Here is a 26,536-nt window from a genome sequence, read left to right on the forward strand (position 1 = left end):
AAAAATGAAAACAGCACAATATTTTTGAATTTTAACCTGAACCGTGCATTGACTTCTTGTGTGAATCACAAAGTTCCAGAATCGTGGATTCTGCAGTAATTGTGCAATGCAACGCAAGGATTCAATATATTACATTTTATCTCCATCACAGCACAATCGGGACATCAATATTTCCAGACGTGTTAGTTTATGAATATTTTGGCCCCCTCTATGCAAAGGTCTGCATGGTTTTCCGCCATGGTTTTTTCCCCCCCTGGCAGCTCTGGGAGCCGGGTAATATTCTTACCGAGATCTGTTTCATGACTTAAAAGCTGTACAGGGGGACCAGGTAGTACTGATAGGAAGTTTGTCTTTGCCCCGTATGGAAACAAAAATCCACAGGGTGCCTAAGCCGTGCCATACATTTGCGGAGTGGTGTATTAAAGATTCTGTTCCATTCATCTAGAACAGGCTTAGAAACCATGTTGGTTACTCTAGATGAGTGAGATATGTAATTAGGCGTCATATATTTCCTTCGGTTGTAGAAATGGTTAATGATGCACATAATATCTATTTGCCTTTTGTTATACAAATTACTTGCCGTATTAAGCTCCGGAGAATTTATTTCTGCTTCACAAACAAGCCGTTTTGTGTGAAATCATTATGCAGATACAGCTTAACACAGAGACACAAGATTCGTCTGAAATCACCCGGGAACAAAATAAATACACAATGCAAAAAAAAAACTAAACCGGGACTATTATATTTGTAATTTTTTTGCAATATACATTTACATTATTCAAATTATTTTGGACGGTATATTGCAATTAGCCATGTATTATAAACTTGTATCATGTGTTATAAACTTTTCAGAAATGTGCAGTCATCTTTGCTTTTACATTTCTCAGCACTCGGACACCTCGGTGTATTTATTTACTTGTTATTCTACTGAGAGCATGGTAGATAAACGGAACAGCCTCCCAGCAGAGGCAGTAGAGGCTGATACAGTGCAGGGAGTTTAACCATGCACGAGAGAGGCATATGGCTCGAGAATCGAGACCGAGGACTGATTACGCTTTGAGTTTTTGGGACTGATCTGCTCTGAAATTCTGTTTAGAATGTTAAAGGCGACTTCATTAACACACTTGAGCCGAAAACCGAATTGAATTGAATTTAATTGAATTAAAAAAATATCAATATTTTCAACTCCGGGAGAGGTGGATTAAACCAAGATTATAATTTTTGACACATTCACACCCTTAATCTGTTTGAATTTTTCCACTAATCCCATGTCGCCGTCTGTTTTATGGGTCCGCACTTGCTAATAGTTATGACTTTATGTTAATCCCCTGAACCACTGTCTCCTTCTATTCGTATCGTGTATATCTAATTCCTTAGGCTGCCATTTTATCCGAAGAAGAGACCTCTGAGATCCTAACAGCTGATATAACTTTACAACGTTTCTCTATGTCCGCGTCTCTTCTTAAAATGAATCCTACGTGGATCTGGACAAATCCTACAATATATACCAATTTTTAGGGGATAAAAACATCTTACCGCTTGCCAGTTTATCTAGATCCCTGCCTTAATTATGCAAAAATTAGGCAAAATAATGATATGACCCTCGTTTAAATGCCTAACTATTTAGCGATACCTTAAATATTAATATTTTTAGCCAGCACTCCCTTTCTAACTGCTGGCCGACCGTTAATGCTTTGCCTCGATGCGTTCGCTAAACGCTGTTTAAGGGGAAAATGCCGCCGAACGGTAAGCTCTGAAGTTCGTTAATGAGTAGGGTGCTTAGGGGGTCATCTATGAAGTTTGGATAAGCGCGAAAGAGGGTTATTGCCCAACCAGCGCTAGCAATGTTTGATGATAAGGTATACGCAAAATATCAGTAAGATGTGTGCTTGATAGAAGTTAAATGTCCCTAAACCCTCTGAATTGATCTAGCGCTACTGTTTTCCACTCGAGCGGGGTGTTCGCCCAGGCATACATCCGCAGGACAGCGGAGGTCAGGGTGATGAATAAAGGGTGGGCCGCTCGGCACACATGCACTCTATTCGGGAAAGTGGCTTGCCTCGGAAATGCCAAGTGAAGCACATAGACCATGCTCACTGGCATTTCCAAATGGAGCTCAGCTGGGGGCCTCTGCTTATTGCATCAATGGCACAGAGAAAAAAACATGGAAATACATAATTTTGTCAAAAGTAGTAGATCGTCATCTACCGCCAACTCCCCTTTCTCCTTCGGAATCATCCCCACCGCTCTAATAGCGTTAATAGATCGAGGATTTTATGCATATTTCAATCACCGCCGTATTTCTAATGCATATGTGAAAGGGGTCCTTCTTTTATTTCCACCAACTGTGTGCGCTCTCTTTTTTGGGGTAATGTCATCATCCTAATGGTGTCTCTATTATACTCGGAGGTAGCAAATGAAGCTCATTGTAGAAAGGTAATTGATTTTCGCTGAGTGAAAATGTAAATAGCCACAAGAAGTCCCTGGAAAGGCGAACACGTCGGATTTGGCAGCAAAAGCAATTGAAGAACTCGAGACTTACTTATGTGAAGATGCACATCTCGTTCAAAAAACGCAACTTTTAGCCGAGAATATCAAACCCGTTCCTCTGCCTGCCTTACCTTTGTTTCGAGGGAATACCCCGTAGGAGGAATTATTGGTTTTCCAAATACAAAAATTAGGATAGAAAAAAAAAGAATTGGGTAATTTGTAAGCAAATTGAAAACCAAAGTGTTTTTAAGGTGACATGCAGTAAAAGCAAAATAATTCACATCATTTAGCTGGGATAATGGTCCATTGACTCATTGACTCAGTTCTACAAATATGTTGTCAAAGGTAATTTGGATTTCATTAAGGGATCACGCTGGGAAAACCCTGCTGCCGCAAGGACAACATTTATTCCAACGTGTAACGATGTGGGCATCGTGGAGACAAAACACCACGATATCCAATATATTTATCGTATTTTATTAATACATGTAGTATTCCTCAAATGCATGACCATGCCTTATTATTATTATTATTATTATCTTTTATTTATATAGCGCCAACAATTTACGCAGCGCTTCTTACAGTCCAAACATTCAAAGGGTCTGACAAAACTAGAATTGGCAGACTAAGACGAACCGAGACATTAGGTAAACCGAGCCCGGCTCGTAAGCTTACAACCTAGATCAGTACCCAATGGGCAGGATCCGTTTTGGACTTTATGATAAACTTCTAGATTGTTAGGTGACATCCCACCAACGAGAATTCCCATTAGTACAGTTCCCAGGCCCCCTGAAAATGTAATTCATTTCAAATTTCAAATATGTGTACTTCCGCCTTATAATTATTGTTTGTTTCTCGCCAGAGCCGAAGGCTACTTATTGAGCGCCCCAAAAACTGCTACTCTGTAAAATCGTCATTCTAATCTACTCTAGGGTGAATTCTGTGCTGTTTGCCGATTTGGCCAGAAGCTGCTGCACATTTTTTAGTTAAATACACAATATATGTATATCTGGATGATTATTCCACACCCGTTATCTCTCACCTATTAAGTTGCTGATTGTCGTTGATTGCTTCAGGCAACCTTTGTAAGGAAGACAACGAGAGACAACGAGAAAGAAGAAAACATAAGGATGGGAAATGAATCAGAAAATTCTTCCTTAAAGTTGAATAGTCCTTTACTTTCCTTAATTTCAAAATGAATATCGGCAAAATAATTTTGCTGATTAAAAAACACAAGTTTACTTTGTAATTAATTGATAAACCAGTTATACCAAAAGCTAATTTAACACTTTTGTCTGTATCCCATCATAGAGCCTTAGGTTGGTTTGGGACTAGACCATTTGGTACCAGACAAAGCCTTAGCTCAAAGTAAATTACTGGCTTTTAGTGAATGTTTTGATATTGGCCAATTCCCCATCTTCATTCTATTTATCGCCCTTTTTATGCTGCATCCTATTACCCGGCATTTAGAACGCTAACAAGAAAAAGAAAAGCAAACAAAAAAAACAGGATTTTTAAATTGTGTTGAGGTCGGCCGCAGGTACACAACATCGTTAACCCACTTCCGCACCATCGATGTCAGATTTTAGGAAAAAGTCGCAGTTCTGAATGATTTGCATGCAGGTGAATTTTAGGGGCCTGAAATTAAAAAAATGGAAATGCTTTTTAACAAACCGTGCCATTTTACAGTCTGACACCAATTTTCCACACAGCGGGATTTAGCGAGATCTCAAATTAGCTCCAAATGAATCATTGTTAAGCTGTTTTGTGCCATCTGCAAAAATAGAGTTTTTGATGCCAACATAAAGTGAAATTTCTTGGTGGTAGGTTGTGGGAAGACACATGCAAATATTGTATGTACTGTCATGCTTCGTGATGTGTCCAAAGCAACATTAATTTAAAGACACATTCGCAAGAAGGCGGCCGCATCATGTAACTGAATGAGGTTTCTGTGGGTTTGTCCCCTTCGATACAAATGACGGTACCTGTGGATTCCTTTAGGGTGGAGGGAGAGTGTGTGTGCGCGTGTACGGTGAATTCATGTACCAATATTCAGATCTTTGCCTTCTCGCTTAGCTTATTTTAAAAGCGGGGTCAAGAGACACTTGACCTACTCCTGTTAGCCTGTCGTTCTTTCTGTCGACGGTTACCAAGAAGACCTTTTGACAGTTGAGGCCGTCGCATCAAACGTTTGGTGATATCAGTTATTAAATATACCAACCTGCCCTAGTACAGTGAAGCTGGAATAGCAATAGTCAGATAACGTGATTAGTTTTCTTACGAAGTGAGCACGTTTAGGATCTAACCCGTAATTAAGCAAACTGAATGCATACCAAAGTGTTAATCAGTTACATACATGTTGTGCTGGGTGCGCCCATCAAATAAGGCTGTGTATTAATGTGTTCTGACAATATAATTATGAATAATTATGCCACCTAGGCACATGCTTTGTTTATTATGTGCTGTATGTTTTATCTGCTTTAATAGCTTTGATATGCACGGCTGGCCTTTTGGGTGTGTGACTTGTGTGGTCGGAATGTACGCCACGCTAGAATTTCAAAATACCCCACCTGTTTACCTTTTTATCATCTAGTGGTAGCACATTTTAAAACATTAGATATTTATGGTGTTTGCCTTTGTAATATACAGAGGGAATTATATAAAGATACGGAGGAAACATGAACATGATAGGGGGGTGTTTGGTGTAATTTTGGATTTAGATTTGACAATGTCTTCCATTTTGAATTCCCCCGCCCCATTGTGTTCATTGGTAACCACCATAATCATTTAAAGCTTAAAATGTAGACATATGGACCTGACTATTGGGCAATACACATACAGGTGATAAGCCATTTTATTTCTACAGGTCAGGGGACTGGAGGTGGGATTGGGTGATACATTGTATTTATTTCTGGAGGTATAGCAGTAAGATGAATGGACACCCAGCCTCTTCATTTATTATTGATGGTGTTCTGGGATAGTAGGGTTGGGAACTGTATACCCTGGTCTTTGGGGAAAAGTGTGTGGGGGGGTACTGACCATGGCTTTTCTGGTTTAATATATACCCCCCCACCACATTCTGGAAGAATGGAGGAGCAGGTGGTCCCACTCAGTATTATAACCACCTACATCCTGTAGGGGAACAAAGGGAAGCACCTAATGCTTTGCCATATGGTTGATAAGGGATCCCCATAATTTGTTTGAGTTTGTTTGCTAAGGCTGCCAAAGCCGAAAATTGCAGCCTCATTTCAATTCACTTTCTACATGTTGTCGAGACTCGAGTTGATGCCACCAATTGCCACCAGTTGGACTGGTTATGGAACCAAGACCTGCAATCCCTACTCACAATCCTGGAGATTGTCTGCTGTATGTCCACAGCCACCGTCCTCTAACACTGGGTGGCTTTGTGGCATCAGTAAGGTTCTACCAAGAGAATAAACATCTATTAAGAGAATAAATGACTTCCATGTTTTTTGCTGTTTTATCATAGTTGCTTATATGTATGTATACATATATTTATATATATGTGTGTGTTTTTGTTTTCTTTTTTACGTATCACTTTGTATTTGTTGATTAGCTTTATACAGTAGTTTGCTATAATGATATTTACGAATTACCAATAAAATCTTCCGAGAGCTTGATAATATCCTTAGACTGGATCCGGTAGAAACATTCACCCTTCCGCAACAGGTTACATTTTTAATATTTCTATTCACAAATATGGCTCCTGTTAATTTATCCTGTTTTATCACAAAAGGCATCGGGGGAGACCCATACCAGGTTTGTAAAGGAGTTTAAGAAAATGATGGTTTTTATTTAATCAGCATTAAGACTCAGTCATGCAGGGTTGTGGCAAAATACATTATTCTTGAAATAGTTACACTTGCTTGACGTCCGTAATACCACTGAGCAGGCAATAATGAAAAGCGCGATGCAAAGTGAGGATTGATTATAAATGGTTCTATTTTACTATGCGTGCATAGCTGTGAAAATGGCAGGCCTGATACAGCCATGTGCATTGTTTCAATATTCCCAAGCCGGGAATATAGTATTACGTTTGGAATCGAGGAACAATGAGGCATGCGGTAAACTCACTGTTCCATTAAAAAAAACACATCCCGATATTTTTTAATAGCCGTAATACGTGACAAAAGCCATTATGTTACGTACGTATGCATTGCTTTCAAAACAACATTATAACATAAGCGTGCTGCGCATTACTCCGCTGGTTATAATAATAATAACGATAAAATCATTATTTTCAAAACTCATTGTCAAATTTGTTAGGTTTGTACAAGAAAAAGGCACTGGCCGGTTTCAAGGCTTTTTTTTGTCCTAAAACGAGTAACAACCTGCTTGAAAAAGTTCATTTCATATGATGAAAAACCATCAACAACAAAAAAAAGAAAGTCAGATTATTTTTGTTTTGCTTAACAACCATTTTTGGTCATAAACAACCCAAATATCTTTTGCTCACCTAAAATGAGAAACGGGGCGTTATTTTCTTAAACGCGCAATTGCGCTCTACTATACGGTGAATGACCGCTGAAGGGTGTGAAACGCATTGTTTACCCCCTCTGGTACCTAATGGGTTAATGTCGAAATATTATTATTTATCTTTTTCGCCCCGCGGGACTTCCTTTTGTGATTTCTCTAAAGGGAAGCTTGCAGAGCGTGCCGACCGTCGAGTATCAAACTGTCACCTCCAATGTACCTTGGAAAGGAGGACTTTAATCTTTAAAGGGGGCGATAGGAAACATAATCTATGTAGTTGCGTTCACGCGGGCCGCGTCCGAACGTGCCGCTGCGATATGATTTCTGTCAGATACAATATGCTTGAGATTTCCCTGTCTTTACTTTGGAACGCCGCGCGGCTTGTCTGTTTTCTAACCTTAGGTGATGGGGCCTGCTGCCTTGTCAAATAACATTTGAGTTCCCCTCACTACCTGCCCGTTGACTAAAGCGCAGACTCACTCGGCGGTGGAGAGAGGCTCGGGGGCAACCAGGCTCTGTCTCTTCACGTAATTAGCTACAGCCTCGTGCGCACCGAGGAGCTAAAGCTCTGTACGGGGGTAGCGTTTGGGGTCTGCTTAACCTTAGTACTGCCAGAGCGATGATGAAGAACCTGCCACGTAAACCCACCTTCACCTCTGTTCAACCTCCGGTGGATTCTCAGAATTATTTCAGAAGTGAAGGGCTTAGGGTTCTTAAAGTCAACCATGGACCTCCATTGCTCAGCTCCTATTGATTCATACTAGTCTAGAGAAGGTTTATATCAGTATCTGATTTCGCTTTCGTTTAAAATAATTATTACAATTCTAAAAATAAATTAAACAAATAAAAATTGTAAAATAAAACTTTACTATTAAAAATACTATTAAAATAAGAAATATTTCTTATTAACCAGAAGCACATGCACATGTATTAGAAATAACGATAGCATAACGATAACGTCGCAGGAGATGAGAAAGTCAGGTTCTCGCTGGAAATTGTTCCCTGTCCGACTCGTTCATGTTTGAAACACTTACAGCCCGCGCCAAGAACTATTACCGTTTGTCGTGCAAATTGAAAACTGTCACATAAAGGAGTTTAATGAATAGATCACATAAGACGGCAGCATCTACTGTTCTATCATATTGATATTCCCAGTGCTCAATATTTATTCTAGAAAGAATTTGTTTTTGATGATGAACCCTATAAAGGAGTGGACCAAAAAATAATTAACCCTTTTTTTCCCCTTTGGAATATCAATAATTCCCCACATCTTATTTAGCGTTGCTAAGACCCTGTTTGGGCACTGTTGATCTTCCAATAATTTGAAGATGATTTAAATATTTTCTTATATTTTTCTAATTAATGCAAACTCAAATTTAAGGCTAACACATTTTCCTTTTTTCCCCCTCCTAGTATTGTATTTCTATCTTTATTGGGTCCAGTAAGGGGGAATAGCTTCCAGCCTGTCCTAAACCTCCCGCTATTACCAACGTGTTATTATATTTTGGATAATAAGAATAATTAATCTGCCTTAAGATAAAATGAGAAGAAAAAAAACAATAATGGCTTTGGCTGGATTGATACGCTTCATGTTTGTGTCATTTGAAGACTAAATGCAACAGAATGGGCATTTCTTATCTATTCCTGTTACATTAGGAAAGTTCACGCCCCGCTCTTAGCATTTTTCCAACACAGCTGTAGAGTCTTTCAAAGCCTATTTTTTAAATAAGTGATGCTCAATTTGTCTTTGATGATCCGAATGATTCAGGTGAGATGGGAGCACTGTCGGGCCCTTATTTGCATAAAAATTAATCACGGAAAAAATGTAAATTGATAAAATTTTGCCTGGCTTTTTCCCCCCGTGTTTCGAAAAGCCACGGATGGCTCCCAGAAGCAATCATCTCAGTATGGTGCCACCCTGGAAGCTGTACAAATGATCACAGTGATGCCGAATACTCACTCATTTAAATGTCAGCATTGATGGGGCGGCGCATCACATGGAGGGGGGGACAAGGGAGGGGGGCAGAAAAAAATAAATGCATAGCAGCTGAAGAATATCTGTGGGTACAAGTATATGATCTAATCTGAATAAAATACATATTAATTACCCCCTTTTTTTCCCCTCCCTTCTATTCCAAATTGATAATTGTTTTAGTGATTCACCAGAAAAGTCGCCCAATTTATTTGGAATCAAACAAAAAAAAGGCAGCGGAACGGTACACGTCATTAGATCCCTTTCAGGAGTTTAAGGGCTGCAATTAACGTGAAAAGGGTTTTTAAACCTTGGAAATGAGTTAACTGAGGGGGAAGGCCTTATAGCCGTTAACCATTCTAGCGCTGCGGACGCTTTTATTAAATATTTTTTTTACCTCCATTACCCGGTGAGATTAGCTCCAAACAGAGTCGTTTTCCTGAAATTGGCGACCCAAAAAATTATCTACTGTTAGAAATAAATATACCGCGGGATGGAAAATGCAAAATAAAAACCACGTTCATCATGCTGAGCAAATCTGTTTCCTGGAGGAAGAAGAAAAACAATAGTCAAATTAATTGTAGTCTTCAGGCCTCCCCTCGTCTCTTCTCACATCACGCGCGACGTCAAAAAAAATCACTGTCGAGGGCCTTTCATTTTGATTAATAAGGTTTGTTATACAAGAAAAAAAAATAAAAAAAACCAATTAGATACGTAGAATTTGGCTCTTCGATCGTACGCGTTGCATAAAAAAAAAAAAAAGACATCTGGAGACATCGACGCACAGAAAATTCTGCTTCGGCTTTGGTGGTAGATATAGTCCAGGTCACTCAGATTCAGAAATGTGAATGAAAACAAATATATAACAGGGTCTACGTAGTACGAGGCAGTTCCTCCAAAAATGAGGACTTTTCCTAAATGTCACAGTTTCTATGGAGTCTGTAAATTTATTACTATGAGTAGTTTAATACTAAAACGTCACACGAGGGTCTCGAGCCGGTTCTGTGAGCGTTTTCGGGAAAGCCACCTTGACCCACGTGTTACTATTGTGTTAAGCCTTGCTGGGACCTCCTCGCGTTCCTGAAAGTCTTACACAACAATCACTTGATATTAAGAAGCTCTGGCATTTCCCCATATAATTTGGGCAAATTAGTATGGAAATGTTGTTTGTTACAATCTTCATCAGGTGACCATAAGGCTAGATAGTTGGCTGTTCTTCGGTGAACATTACGTAGCTAAAGACACTTATAATAAAGACACATATTTATATATGATGTAACTAAATACATAGATAGAAAAAGCATCCTCCGTATAACACGTGACTGCATGTAAACATATTATTAGAACATCTGAGACCCTCCCGAGCGCGGGTGCTCCCACTAAGACGCTGTCTGTTTTTGGTTGAGTAAGTCTCGTGTCTCTTTGTACGTGTTTTATGTAGTCTATGCTGCATGTGCCCCTGTTAATGCTGTTTGCAGTTGTGATTGTGGGTTCTTGGTGAAAGCTAGTTTGTAGTTATGGGAGAAAGAGAGTTAAACCTTGATATTAAACAACACATGGAGCAGGGAGGAATTTTTGTTAATTTGCTATTTAAATTAACTGTGCATGTAGTTAGAAAACTATTAATAATAATAAAAATAATAATAAGCATTGTAGCCTCCTCAGATTCTATGCCAAAGCGAACGTTTTTGGAAAAGAACTTCACTGGTGAAAGATTCCCTTTTAGCCCAATCCTATACAGATGCTGCACTTTGATGTTATATTTCTATATATTCTGTGATTAAAATTAGCATAAACTGATGCACAATTTATTTAACCTGAAAATGAGTGTCGTACTGCTTTAGTGGACTTTTTAACCAGAAACGGAGATTATATTGGGGGTAAAAGAGTTTATAGTTTTACTATTAAATCAAAAGGGAAATACAATATGCCAGCAATCTTTTTACAGATGTTTGATGGATTAGAAGAGAATTGTAAGGAAAAATATATTAAATTGATGAATTCCGGTTGTTGTGTGAATTGTTGTCTCCATCTAGTGGTATTTGATGAGAATAAACATCTCGAGTTATATATCATTGGCTGAGCCTATCCAGAATAGCAGATACTGACTTGCACCAAGGTGGGCAAAAAATAATATTTCTACAGCAATGCCATTTATACCATAACGTATCGAGACTCCTTGGGTCTCACGTTGAGATGCACATTTTAGCTGCAGCATGCATGAGGGTGACAGGCTGTCTTATAACATATGCATCATACAGGGCAGCAGGTCATCAAAACATTTTCTGTTATCGTCTCTGGTTTGAGATCTGGTAGCCTCGGATGACTCTTTAGATTCAAATCGCTGACCATTATTGAAGGTTACTATGTTTCTATGAATCAATATAGTTAAGAGAGGAGAGACTGTATGCACAGCGTCCTATAACCTTTTATAAGGCTCCAGACAAACAGGTGCTATGATAATCCTGCACTAAGGTTAAAGAAACACATTTTGGCGTCTCACATTATTGCAGAACCTTCTTTTAAGAGATGGTTGGGTTGACTTTACAAACTCTTTTTTTCCCCACTTTGTTTAGGTGGGCCATAAAACACGAGGGGACTTCTAAACCCAGACAGTGGAAAAAGTCAAAAGTGGACAATCCTCTTTGGAACAAACTCACCTATATGTGGCCAGTTCTTCCAAATGGAGAAGTCAATGAGGTAATAAACATTGTTCCATATACTCTACCACCCAGTCTACAGCCAGACATGGGTCACTGCAAGTGGTCGAACTGAAATAGCACCAGCAACACATTTATAATGAAAATCTGTGAAATTATATATGAAATTATATGTTTTATGGGTCGTTTTACTGGTTGAGATGAAATGTTTTTTATCAGTGACCTGATATTCCCCAGGTGTTATTAAAGCCCAATGTCTTAGCTTGCCATCTTTCCACAGTTTTTCTTAATATCTCAGTTAATATTTGATGACTTCAGATAATAAAGGTAAAATTGACACATTCCATTTTGTTTTCTTTTTGCTCTTTGAAGAACTTTGACTGGCCCATTCAAGGTTCACTGATTCCAAATAGTCCTCCACTGGAGAAACCATCCGGGAATCCTACAGACTCATATGTTCCTGTGAAACTGAAGGTGTTAAAAAATGGAGATTGGGACAAGAACAGAGCATGTACCATTGTGGGACCAAACATTTCAAGCATGCTCAAAAAAACGTAAGTTAGTGTAACGGATTGAGCGATTTTACACCAGTGAGATACCCTCAAAGGTTTACACAATTTAGTACATAAACCCCATAAAACCAAAATAGCGATCAGAGAGTATGATCAAAATGGGATGAAGGACCTTGAAGCAATCACACCTTTGTACATAATCCCCCTTCTCCATGACCTTGGCCAAGGAAATGATACCACACATAGATGGCTGGATGAGATGGACTGATGAAGACAGAACCGAAAAAGAGCATATGGCTGGATATGTTAACCATCATCCTATGAATGTCTCCACTATCATACGGGAAAGATAGTTTTAGAAACCCTTTATCTGCTTCTTTGTGATCATGACCTTTCGGTGAACTTCCACAAAAAGGGTGGAGCCTCCAAGCACACCCCTCCCCTGATTGGCAGATTCCCAGTAGCTCCGCCCCTCAGCAAATCTACCTTCAATATTCTTACTTAGACTAACAAGTTATTAATGTCCACGTATGCTGGAAAGTAACATATCAGAGATAAAAAGCAAAGCAAAGCTTGAAACTGAAAGTTAAAATGCTTATGTGTCTTGTTATTACCTTCGTCTAGCAAGAAACAAGTGAAGCAAAAGGAGAAGAACGTCAGCTCTGAAGAAGATCATTCTATAAAAGTAGAAAAGATAGAATTTCAACAATTCTTAGAAAGGTAAATGTTTACGTTAATAAGGAGGAAGGGCGAACAATATTGACATGTCATACCTACTTCTTTTGATGAAACAGCATTTTGCGCCAATAGACAGAGCGACTGATCATCATTCCTAGGAACTTCCCAGGATAGGCTCACTCTTCTGGGGAGGGGTTTCATTAAGGGGTGGGACTAACTATATGTGGGGGCACTTTTAGCGCAGACAGCCTTTACTGGGGGGGAGCCAAACAACGCTCCCCTGTCTGCATAAAGAAACTGACCTGGAGACCCTGGGAAGCAGGGCTTCATCTGGAGACTCCAGGTCAAAACCCGGAGAGTTCCCAGGTAAACTATTGCCAGATTTTTAAATACTAAGACACTCCAAGTTACTTTTCCATTTGGTATTTGTACAAAAATACATTCTTGCTTTCTTTCTTCCGAAAAATAATAAGATTTTTGCCTATGCAGAAAAAATGGTAATTCAAAAAAAGTCTGACATAATTTCAGTAACACCCTGTATATTATATGCAAACAAACCAGTTTAACCCCTTAATGACAAAGCCCGTACATGTACGGGCTCAAAATGCATTGTTTTCAATGGGTTTAGGGACCGCCCATTGTCCTTAAGGGGTTAAGAAGGCAAATATATACCTACCTACATACAAATCACAACGTTGAAACAGTTTATTCTCAGTTTGATTGTAACTAAACATATGTTTTTCAATGGCTATTCAAGCACGCAAATACTTAAACTTTAACCCCATGTTGTCCGTTACCCCTTAATTCATTAATTCCTGGCAATATTCTGCTTTTAACTACAGATGCACAATGATGATGAATCTACCTTCTGCAGCCCGCAGACTATTTAATCAAAACGGGGATGAGATTTTTCATTTGAGAGACGTTGAAAGAGATCAGCTGGTAAGGATAAAGTAGAAGAGGGGTTTCATTTTTTTTCAAGCTTTTCTGCGTCTTGACACAAGATCAGTGTTCACTTGCTGGTTTAAAGGATTTTATGCCTCCGTTATATAAAGAAGTTAGTTACACTTCAGTATAAGCAACATAATGGGGCAGACTTTTCTGCAGGAGGTGGTACTATCGGCGTGTTCATCCGAACGGCATAACCATCCAAGTACAAAAGGTGCGTTTTTATTGCAGTAATAAAATCCGTTCCTCTCATGGGTTTGTTCCCCAGAGTGTCAGTGCTAATCCTAAATTCATCCAGAGAGATGTTCACATAGTACTTGGGTTTGTTTTGTTCGTAATTTATCACACCGTGAATCCAATTCTTCAGATCTTTTCTTTTTTTCTCGAGAAGTTAAAGAACATTGATATCTGAGATTTATTGCAGGTATATGTTTCATGCGGAGATCACTGGATTGATCCACGGCTGTCTGCGGCCGAGCGCAAAAAACAGCTTCTGCTTAATAACCTCGGATCAGATGTATCTCTAATTCGGTATTACTGTTCCCTCCAAAGCCCAGACAGTAAGTACTCTTATTTTTTTTATTTAAAGTCAATTTAAAGTAACTTATTTCAACAATGTAAAAGTATTCTTTTCTGTTTGTAAATCTTTAGATTGTTTTCATGGTTGTTCCTTGTCTGTGTTGCTTGTGGAAGGCAACATTTTTGGCGTCTGGAATTGTTTTAGACCCAGAAATGGCTCACAGGTTTATATATTTTATTTTCAAAAATCATTATTATCACCCCTTACTGCCCTGTATATAGGCCGTATGGCCATATTACGCTGTTTGGTCTTAAATGTATGTAACTGTATGGGCGTTATTATAAATGGTAATTTTGCAGGATTTTAGGCTGAGATGGGTGTTAAAATACTGCCAGTTTTTTGTATAGGGCTTTGTTGGGTAGACTTTGTATCCCTAATACATGTCGGTTGGACAGTTTGTCAGAAGACTTTTGGACAGGACCTGCAAGGATCATCTATTATGTCCCCTTCCCAAAATTCCTTTGCTGAATTTACGTACGGTAAATGTTGTAACACTTATCTGTATCTTTCCAGATCTTGTTCTAGAGGTTTGTGGAGAAATTGTTGCAGGGGCAAAACTGACTCTAAATCACAATGTGTCGGTAGCCAACGAAGATGATGCTGCATCAGCGATTGATGAGGGCAAGGTCGCACAAACAGAAGAAAGTGTACAAGAAAATTACACAGATGACATTCTGTAGGTAGCAACAAACTGTGACCATTTAATATAGCTTTAGTTTGGTTGTTCTTTGGTTCTATACATCCTCATGGTAATTTAACTGTCGGTCGGCAACTAGGGTTTCTACTGCTCCGTGGCTCAAGCGTGCCCCTAACCTTGCAGGAGCAGCTACCTATTTACCCCTTATGATAATAAGAATTAAAATAGATAATCATTAACCCCTTTAGGATAATGGGTTGTCCTAAAACCCATTAAGGACAATACATTGTGAACCTGCACATAAACAGGCTTTGTCGTGAAGGGGTTAACAATAATAATGGCTAAGATTAATCAGAACACATTAGCTCAACAGAGGGATACAATATTCTGATTCAAATATCTATGGCAGACATCATACTTATTCAATGGTCTTTCTCTGCAGAGATTCCCACACCCGGACTCATAGAAGATTGGATGCTTTGTTCACAGGCGCCAAATATCCCTGGGAAGAAACACCAGCGCATTATGATGAGGAAAACAACATTATGCCAGAAGATGACCTTGTGAACAGCCATCAACAGGACAATTTTGGGTCAGTACGGATCACTGTTATTCAGTTCGTATCACCCCGTTAACTTTTATCAGCCAACTATCACAGGTGCATCTCCTGGGCCTCTGATGGTAGAAACTGCAGACTTCCTTACTAAGCTGAAGATATTTCTTCATGATATGTCCGCACTGTACATGGCAGACACCAGAATTTTCTATGGTTGAATTATGATATTTAGGTCAAAATATAACCTTAAGCACATGCTACATCAGCCACATGCTATACGAACACGTATAGGGAAAAGTACTTACAGACCAGTTGCTGCTTTAGTCGACAGATATCGAAGTATATATTCCAATGCAAAGTCCTAAAATCTCATCAAACTTGGCAATTGAGTTTCTACATAATACTGTAATAGATGTGCATTGTTTTGTTTTAATGTGGTCATTTCTGTAGCATTTCTCATTGGAAGTCCTTTTGAAGACCTGCCTATTTTAACAGCTAGAAGTTGCGACTCCTAAAGGAAACTATAAAAATTAAACAAAATACCAACACGTTCACGCACCTTTGGCAGGGTTAAAAGGAGCATAGTGCTTGTACATCTGGAAAAATACAAGTAAGAAAAGTTTTTCCAGGTACTGTGTGAGGAAGAACTTGGGTGAAAAGTTGAGTGCAAAACCACAAGCGTCTATGATGGAGCAAAAGAAGTCAAAGGCTCAAGAATAAGGGAACTGCAACATCAGTAGGGTTTTTTTCTGGACAGAAACTGTGTTTGGTAAAATGGGGACGATATATTTTGGAGTCCAATGATCATTTCACAAATTCCTCCATGTTTACAACAAACGTAAATAATGTCCCCGGTGTGTATAGTAGAAGTATGGAAATGGTGGAGAAGGTAACATGAATGCCAAGTGTATAACTCCTAGATATAAAGGTACAAAGATACAAAAATCAAGAATAACTGTATAATATAGTTACATGATGGAATCTTGCAGTAGCTTGTAAGCACGTGTCATTGCAATAATACAAACCATGTTACCAACAAATAGCACTTAGTTTATAATGAGTTTCATTTAATTTATTATCCAGATACAAGCGAAAAGCAACTAAATTACACGGCAGTCACCGGCAGCAGTTTGAGTTGGTAGATGGGCAGATTATTTGCTCGGCAGTCCCAGGACTCGCCCTAGGAGTGAGTGGTGAAGAAGTCCACGCAGGAGTCGAGGTGATTTTGGTGGATCGGAGGCCTGATGACATCAATCAGCTGTGGAAATACGTTGAAGATAACAGGTAAAGACATCGAGATACATGCATAGGTCAGTGTGCAGCTGAGGACCTTTCTACTGCTTCCCAACCTGCTGATGTCAAAAGGGCGATTACCAAGAAGGAAGCTCAATCCCTCCTATAAATCAAACCCAAACAAATAAATAGACTGCAGCAATTCTGGACCAGCTCCATAAAGTTTTATTTCACTAGCAGCATGCCACTACAGTGGCTGGGAAGACCCATAAATTTTGGCCCTTTACTGGCTCTCTATTTGTTTGCCGCAAGTGGAATAAAATGTTATTGAGATGAAGTTGCTAACTGTATATTTCTTTCTTTGGATTTGTATAAATCTGGTCCCCGGACTGGTCTTGCATGGAATAAAATACATGATATTATGGTAATACGGGCACCTACATGTACATTAAAGTTAATCTTATACAGTAGCAAAAACATATGGGCTGCATGATTTGACATGTTGTTAACCAGAAATGCGTATATGTTCTTATGCATAGAAAATGCATTGATGGGCTCTGATAAATGAAATGTTTTATATTTCTTTGGCCAGGACATTTCATTTAGAAAGAAACCCAGATCTGGTACTGGCCATTTCCACGCCTAAGGTGTATCCAGGACTAAAGCAAACAGACACAAAGTATCCAAGATGCTCGACCATCCTGCAGGTGAGTCTACTTGTGTGTCCTGAGGTTCTCATGACTGCTGCAATGACTTTAAAACACTCAACCTTCCCTAGAACCTGGTTTTTAAGTGGAAATAACGTTTAGATGTGGATTGATACCTTAAAAAATACATAAATGCAGAGAGTGTTTGAGAGGCTTGCCAAATTTTTAAAGATAAAATCAAATGATAGCAGAGAATGGACAACCGGCCACTGCAAAACCAAGAATTTGGGAGATAAAAGGTCTGGATGGATTCCGAGAAGAAAATCACCCTTTAATACTTGACTGGGAATGGAGAGCAATTAAATGTATAGTGTTCTTTAATGTTAAATTAAATATACTGTTTTGGTTTATATATATATATATATATATTAGAACACATACTAGAGGTATGAGCCAAGTCAAACCCTTGCCCTTCTCACCAATCCTGAGCACATGCTTAGGTGGACATAACCTAACAATGCCAACGATTTAAGGGGGGAAATCATTTTTAGATGTTCTGACTCTGATCCCATTATGAAGGCACACGCCATGCTAGACCTTGGACTCAAGCTCATACCAGCTCACTCAACTGTACCAGGCTTGACAAAGACCCTTTGGGTCTAAACGTTGCCTGTCTGCACATGATGGTATAATAAAGGGTTACTATGCACGCTAACATTTAGATGAGTCTTTCTATACTTGGACTTGGGCAGTCCTCTGATATCAGGTTCACCCTATCCCAGGGGTGTCCAACCTGCGGCCCTCCAGCTGCTGCAGGACTACATCTCCCATAATGCTAAGTTGCTGGCAGAGGGCCGCAGGTTGGACACCCTTGCCCAATACACATTAGTCCTGTTTACTTTTCCCACTTTGGAGAACATCTAACAGATTGCTGGTTAAGATAGACTAAAGAATGTGCATTTTGTCATGATACTTGATGTAAAAACATTGCAATCTATATCTGGTGAAACTAAAGGCATGACTTCCCCTTAATGCCTCATTCACTTAATTATTAGAGGCCCTTTTCTAAGAGTAGAGGACACAAGAGATAGTAATGGACCTTTCAATTAAATTGAAGCCTTCTTTTATATCATTTATGATTTCATATTTAAGTATTACATTTATATATTTCCTTTCATTACAGAAATACAAAGAGTACATCAACGGAGCAGCCAATCAAAAATGGTGTTATTTTCCCAGTATGAAAGTACTGGGTGCCTTTTTCAGTGACCAGTTGGACAAAGAGATCACGGCTGCAAATCAAGCCTCCGTTTGTACATTCACCATAACCGGTGTGGTAGAGTTAAGTCAACCAGTAAGTTATTGTTCATGAATTCTAGAACAGTTCCATTATTAATGGATTTCTTTGTAAATATCTCCAGTAATTAGCTGAACAGGGATATCGTCAATATACTGTAATGTTGTAAGATTTGTGCGTTATGCCTTTAGGGATGTCATTTTCATGGGGCAAGGTGAGCTGCCTGGTGGCCAGAAATGGTTAAAACATAAGGCTTAGTATATAGACTGCAAAATAAAATATACACAGTCGAAAGATAGTAGTTTTATTTTATTACCTAGATTTTTCTACTTATTAGTGAATATGAAAATTAAGCCATAACTAGTAAGGCTGAAGGAGAGGGAACGCAGCCCATCTAAAATATGTTTTATTTATTGAACCATAGCTCAGTTTATTTTGAAGTCTAGATGAGCCCACTGTGTATTTTGTGGAAGACTGAAGGTTTTATTGTTTTGCAGGGATATTCATTAATCTCCCCCGATGGTAATGAGAATATCACGGTGTGTCTGCCCTGTGCAAGGACTTTGGGTGGACAGAGAGAACTGAAGAAGGTCCCAGCTGATACCATGTTCTTCTGCGCTTCCGGACTCAAAGATTCAAAACTAAATCCTTTGGGTCCCTTTAAATGTCTTCATGTCAGAAATGTAAGAGAGTGTTATACCACTGCAGCTTTTTCACCTTTATGTTTCCATAGGTAGCCATGGGCCAGAACTATGTACCAATCTGTTTGTTTCGATTCAGTAGGGAAAACTTGGGTGAACACAGTCAGCGTCAACTCACTGAGGCCAAGCAGCTGAACCCAACATAATTAACACAATACACATAATTGTCATTGCGTAGCCCTTGTTTTACAAGTAGTCGTAGACATAGGCCCCCATTGTACAACACTACGGAATATAATGACGCTATCGACATCAACAAGTAATCATGAGTTATAATAATTAAGCAAAAGAAGATGAATTTTGCTTTTACGCTCAGTCTATGGACCTTGTACCTTTTTGCACAGGCTTTACAGGCTCTTTGTTATTGTGGTATATCTGATTGTGGTGGAGAATAGTTTAGCTGTCACCTGTGGAGAATAGTTTAGCTGTCACCTCAATATGAATAAAAGTCCTCGCCGTTTTCTGCATTTCTTAACCCTTTGCTGTATCTGCCAGACCGACCTGTCGACGTCTGAAGCACATAATACCCTGAGGTGCTTTGAAGAGACGCTTTCATCTTTGGTATCAGAGAGAGCTACCCATACGATCTCACGTGAGATTTCAGCGGTCGGCAGTCAGAGGGCTCTGAGGTTTAAAGCTTATAAAAATGGCTCAGGATTCCAGAATGGAAAGTTGATAATCGCTGGGACATTACCAATGGTGAGTACGGATTAGGGACTTCATTTGGCGAACCCTGCATGCGAAGACAGCCTTGATAATAATAAAAACCCACTAAGCCTCTCATCTCAGCACAGAAAGCAACACGGCAATAGATTCCAATTACTCTGTACATTCCTACAAGTGTCCGAAAGCTCCAAAAGCATTGGATCATGTTCAGATATAGTCCGTAATACCGTATATATTTTGAGGTCTTGAAAGTTCACATTTTGTTGTTTAGCTTTGCTTTTTTACTAAAAGGTATCATATACTAAACCTTATATGGCTCTGGTAAGACAGTAATGATTCTTCTGTGAATCTGGAATGGAAGCTACCTGTCCTGCTGTTTTTAGGCATATCATGCTAGCTGTTCAAATAGGACATTTATTTTTATTTTATTATTTTAATCGTATTAGGATCCAGTCTGGGTATCCAAATCAGCCATGTCTCTCAGTTTTAAACCTGGTGCATTGTCTCATTTTATATTGATATCTATGGATATATCCCCAGCTATGAGAGTTCTAAATTCTACAGAAGCCATATAAAACAATAAATAACAATAAATATGTAAGGACCGGAATGATAAATTCCATTGCAAAGTGTTTATCTATCTATCTATCTATCTATCTATCTATCTATCTATCTATCTATCTATCTATCTATCTATTTGTACAGCTTCTGACCATGTGCACAAAGGAGCTGGATCTGCCTCGACCGGCTTCAAAACTCTGCACCGAAGATGGCACCCTGATTCTCACGTGGTCGAACCTTGTATTGTGGGCCGTGAATGACTTCTTTCAGAAGAACGAAGAACAAATCAGAAGCAGTGATGCCGAGGAAGGTTGTGACCTCCTCCTATCGTTCCTTCCTGCATTTATCTGCTGTGTCATTATATATAATATATTATTTTTAAGCTGGGAAACATTTGGCCCTAGTCATTCATAGTCATTAAAAGTATGCAACTAGAAAATATTATGATTAGATATAAAGTAACAACGCCAAGCTGTAGCCCCTTTTTAGGTTTCTGCGAGCTCCGTATAGTTAATTGTAAATGTATAAATCTATACAGATCCGCAGCCTGTGAAGGAACGCACTGACTTCGCGCTGGTGGGTCCCGAAGACTTGAATATGATCGATGAACATTTGCTTTCCTTTATTCTACGGAAGCCTGTTGAAGTCTGGGTGTCGTGTGGAGAGCCGTTTCTGTCTTTGCACGGTAAACTCTTTTGATAAGCGCTGCCGGCTTAACGTGCGCGGCGGTCTTCTGTAGCGATATGTGCTGCAAGGGACTCAGGTTCAGGTTCTTTTGGGGCACTTCTTTTTCTCATTTTGGTATCAGACTTCTTTTGCCATATCTACACGTTTTCCTGTGGGTTCAGGCGAGTCAAACAGCGGTCATCCACGCCGCGCTCCACAGCGTCCTATATTTCAGCAGCGGCGAGCTCAGTGAGTCAGGAGCAGGCAGCAAAGGAGCAGCCGATCCAGAACATTTGGAACCTAAATCAGGAACAACTAGTTATCCAGATGCCACTTATACCTGAGAAATGCCAATTGTAAGCTCACAAGATCAGGACCTCTTCTCCTCTTATACCTGTATGACTGTGGGTATTAAAAACTTACATTCTGGAGGGTGAAGCATCAATGAGATTCGGTATGAAGCAGGTAACATTAGTAAGAGCTAAAACTGGTTTGGTTAATAAATCCATACACCTCGGTTCATTTAACCCCTTGATGGTCACAGTGATAGCCACGAATTCCCAAACAACCCCTGTGAAAGTGGAGAGAGACATTAAACAGCCCATGCTGTAGCCGTGTAATGCTTGTTTTTTATTATCTGACATATCCTGTCTTATTAAAGCTTTACAGAGATCACAAGAACGCGGAAAATTACACTGGTTACAAAAGGAGAAGATTCTGACTGACCTGAATGGGATGAAACATAAAATAAGGCACCTGCAAGGTAATCCGATGGGAAGGCTCGATGCAGAGAAGGGATTATGAGTGCGGCAAATAATCTTACTAGGAAATAACGAGAAATAATCAACACTTTAACAATTGCCATAAAACAAACCTCAACCTTTGTGAAGCTAAAATCAACAGCAAAACCCCAAACAGAATAAAAAGACGGATAACAGTAATTCTGCAGAAACAGTCATGCTGTTTTGGGACTGTAGATCTGGAGCTGTATGGGTGTAATTGCAGTCCTGATGAAGGGTTGCAAAGGAAGGTAGATTATCACTTAGTTCAACGATTGTATCTAATTTGGACATCATAAATAGTATTTTAGCCAATGAAAATATGGCCTCAGTGCTAACATGGTGTTGACTGAACTCAAACGCTAAGCCGTGTAGGTTTTAATAATAATATTTTATCCAACGTATCTTTTTGCATGGCATAGCAGTTCATAGTGTAGGAGTAACCATACATACACCATAATGCCTTAACGTGGGTTATGAGGGGTGACTGTATACATACAGCCTACTGCATCTATTTTAGTAATGTGTATTTTCCACTAGTTTATGTTTAACAGCAAACAATGGTTTATGAGTAATGATGTAAATAGTGCGATACTGTATTCCTCCTTCGCTGTGTAATTAACAGTGTCCTCTTCTGTTATGTTTGCCAATGTCAAGGTTCCAACGTAAAGTAATTTCTATTTACGTTTCTCGTTTAACTCGCAAAAATATGTATGAACAGTCGAAAACACAAGCTATGGTGACCAGACTGGTGCCTCCTATGCACCTTTATTGTAGACCCTATCCAATTTAATCCCCAGTCCAGCCTTCCTTGCCTCTTGTTTCTCTAAGTCAATTTGTTATGTTATATACTACATGCTATGTCCTGTTTACACATTGTACATCGCTGTGAAATATGATGGTGCTATATAAAATAATAAATACCGTATTTGCTCGATAATAAGACAAGGTTTTTTTCAGAGCAAATGCTCTGAAAAATAACCATCGTCTTATATTCGAGGTCATCTTATAATCAGGCCTTAAATAGAGGTCTGACTAAAAGACTAAGATCCAGATACTCTGCAGTGCTGCAGGGGACCTGGGTCCTCCTCTCTGGCAGCCGGTGGACATCTGTGCATCGCACAGACAACCTCCGCTGCTACCCAGAACTTTCACCAGGGCTTCTATGACGGAGCAATCGCGTGATGTGACCTTCTGGTGCTCAGTCATAGAAGCCCCGGCAGAAGTCCCGGTTAGCAGCGGAGGTTGTCTGTGTAAAGTGTGGGGGGGCATATAGGGGGGTATAAAGCATATCGGGGGGGCAGATTGACAAATAGGGAGGAATACGACATATCTGGGGGGGGGCAGAGTGGTAAATAGGGGGTATAAGGCATATCAGGGAGGCAGAGTGGCATATAGGGGGTATAAGGCATATCTGGGGGGGAGAGTAACAAGCCTGGGGGCAGATGTGCATATCTGGGGGGGCAGGTTGGCAAATAAAAGGAAATAAAAACAAAAAATTAATTTCTCTCATAGTTTTTCTTAAATTTGAAAAAAAAATATTTACATGAATTAATAACTAATAAAAACATTTTTCCTATAGGGTAGTCTTATATTGAGGCTTTTTTTTTCTAAATTAATATTCAGATTTTGGCAAATACGGTAATAGTAACAACAAAGCAAATCCTTTCTAATGCTAAAGGGGGAAAAAAACGAAGCACCTCCGTGCTGCCACTATGTGGCAGTATTTCTCTGTGTACGTCAGATGAGAACCATCAGCTGTTTTCTTGCCATTTCATTTGATCAAACTGAGATCATTGCTGTTTGATACTCAAATCGTAACTCATCTGAGACTTCATTTCCGTTAGTGTGAAAGAGGGTAACATTTATATTAATGTGAGAAATCAGCGCAGGGAAAAATTTGGAAATATCGAGTGCGCTGCAAAATATATGACTTCTACTTAAACATTGACAGATTCTTTTAACAATTCTGCTTGAATATCTTAGTGTATTTTTTTTTTAATTATTATTATTTCAGGACGACGAGTGAAATCTCTCACTCCTCCTAGAATGGTGTCGAACCAAAATCCCAGCCAGCCTGTGTTAGTGGAAGGTGGATGGACAGAAGAAACAAACGAGGAACGCAAGCTATTAAAAAACATACACAACGCTGAGGTCTGGGGTCGATTCCTTGATAGAAAGCTGTTGCTTTAATTTCTAACATGCAGACAATGTTTTATCACATTAATAATATAGTTGAGAACGTTGAACCTAATTGTATAGCTTTTATTAAAAAGGACTTTTTTTCAAATCCGTTACATTAGAGCCAGTGTCTGGATTTGCCAAATCCAGAGGCAAAAACATCTTGGCATTTCTTTCACTCTTTATCTTGTATCTTTTACTCCAAATTAAATCGGCCCCCTGTTAATTATTTAAAAACCTAAATAAACTTATTTTTCCCTCTTTTGTTCCCAGATGTACCTATCTGATGTTAAAGCTCTCCACCTTAAAAAGCAAAATGTCCCGTCAACTACCAAAGAATCCGGTCAAAGAGCGCTTTATACCTGTCCTGCCATGAAAAGAGTCTTGGTGTATTTAAATGGGGGCAACGAAGAACAAGCGATATTCGCCTGGGGCAAAACTATGGAGGAGGTAAAAACATTAGTGTGTCCTTGCAGCTTTCACAGTGCATTCAGGCTCTTAAGAAGCCTATACGTTTATACGTGATTTAACATTGCCAGTTCCGGGGATTGTGTGTAGAATTATCATTACTTTGGGATGATCAGCTGTGATAGCAACTCACAAGAATGTTATCATTCAGAATAACGTCAAGTCCTCAGGCAGATAGTGGATCTCATCTTAATGGAAGTGCTACAACTTCTTAAGTACACAAAACAAAGCTAGACAAAGGACACGAAGAATAGAAGAATTAGAATAGGCATCAGCGACGTTGTCTAGTCAGCCTAGGGCGGCAGATCCGAGGGTGCAGAAGCTCTTCTGCCGCATATTAGGGAGCCTCAGGCTCTACCCAACGGGCCTGGAATAAAGGGAGATCCCTGACCTCCATAGTTTACTTCCATGCCCTTCTTCCTTTAAAAGTGGAGTACCTGTGTATGACATCATATCCTGACACCCAGGGCTTGGAGGGGGCAGCCCCAAAGATTAATACACCACCGGGGTATGTGCGCTGGTTACACAACCAGGGTATGTGCGCTGGTTACAATCGGAAGTTTCGTAGCTACAGTTCTGGGAGTTGGAATATGGCTAGGATTGCTATTCAGTTACGATCGATTCATCTGCGGCATTGACTCCGCGGCAATACGTATAAAAAGTGGACTGTGCCTATGGAAAACAATTAAACTAGAAGATCCTCAGTGATTCATGTTCATATTAGGGATTTTAAAGCCTAATACTCTTCCGTGTGCAGATAAAAGATTGAGAACTTATCAAAGAAATACTTATAGAACAATTATACTGATTAAAAACAAAAAACACAAGCCACAGGCAGCATGATAGATGAGTTTAGTTATGGTAAAAGCTGTGAATGATAATAGTTCCCCTTTATGAGGATGAAGCGAATCACAATGCTTCTGTTTTAATTCTTTGGTAGATGTTGGATAATTGCACTTCAAGGCTCAACATGCAGCTTCATCCAGCGGAAGCATTTTATACACCCGACGGTGAAAAGGTGACCTCATGGGATGATGTCATCAAGGACATGGTTCTGTGTGTTTCATCAGGAGAGCCATTTATAAGCTATAAAGGTGAAGACAATAACTTGTTCAGTATATCTTGCAGCTTTTAGGAGGAAAATACAGTTTCTACATTACACCAGACTGGTTGTTTACATATAAATTAGGAATATGTGGTGGTGATTTTCGGTTAATTGACCACTATTCACAAATCGGTGTGTATAAACACAAACGTTTGTTGAGTATTGGAGACTCTTCCTCTCTGTGGTTGATGAGCCCCCATACTTTAAAGAAGAAGGTCGGGGACTGATGTGACCTAAGTCAAGAATCCAGCTTATATTTGCGTCAGCCTACGTCGGTATAAACCATATGGAAAGTTCTGACCTTTGGCTCGTTTGCTGACCATTTAGGGATTTCTCATAAATCTCAGTGCTTTATTGTAAAAAAGAATTAATATATTTCAGCTAAAAAGCACATGATCCAAGTGAAGGCCAACTATGCACGAATCAGGAGGAGATACGGCTCCGAAGCCACAGACGTGATCGTCTCATCCCCCAAGGCCATGGAGTCCCAGCTGGCATGAGCAGGTACAGTAAATAATTCAGGAGGTACTTGAATTTCCTTACGCAATTTCCACCGTGATTACAGAGCAAATGTTATAAGGGAAACTGTATACTAACATGTCCAAGACATTTTTCACTCTCACACGCTCTCTCTCTCATACACTCTCTCTGTCTTCCTACCATCTCTGTGCCTCGGCTTCTCCTTTGCTCCACTTCTTCTCTGTT

General features: G+C 39.5%; 1 pseudogene; it reads left to right on the forward strand.

Annotated features, from left to right (window-relative positions):
• Positions 1–26,331, forward strand: part of LOC149277645 (doublecortin domain-containing protein 1-like) — a 115,268-nt pseudogene extending 88,937 nt beyond the window's left edge.
• The last annotated feature ends 205 nt before the right edge of the window (positions 26,332–26,536 follow it).

The sequence above is a fragment of the Sceloporus occidentalis genome, unplaced genomic scaffold (assembly GCF_023333645.1).
Source record: "Sceloporus occidentalis isolate IW3139 unplaced genomic scaffold, rSceOcc1.0.p SCAF_207, whole genome shotgun sequence".
Classification (NCBI taxonomy): Eukaryota; Metazoa; Chordata; class Lepidosauria; order Squamata; family Phrynosomatidae; genus Sceloporus; species Sceloporus occidentalis.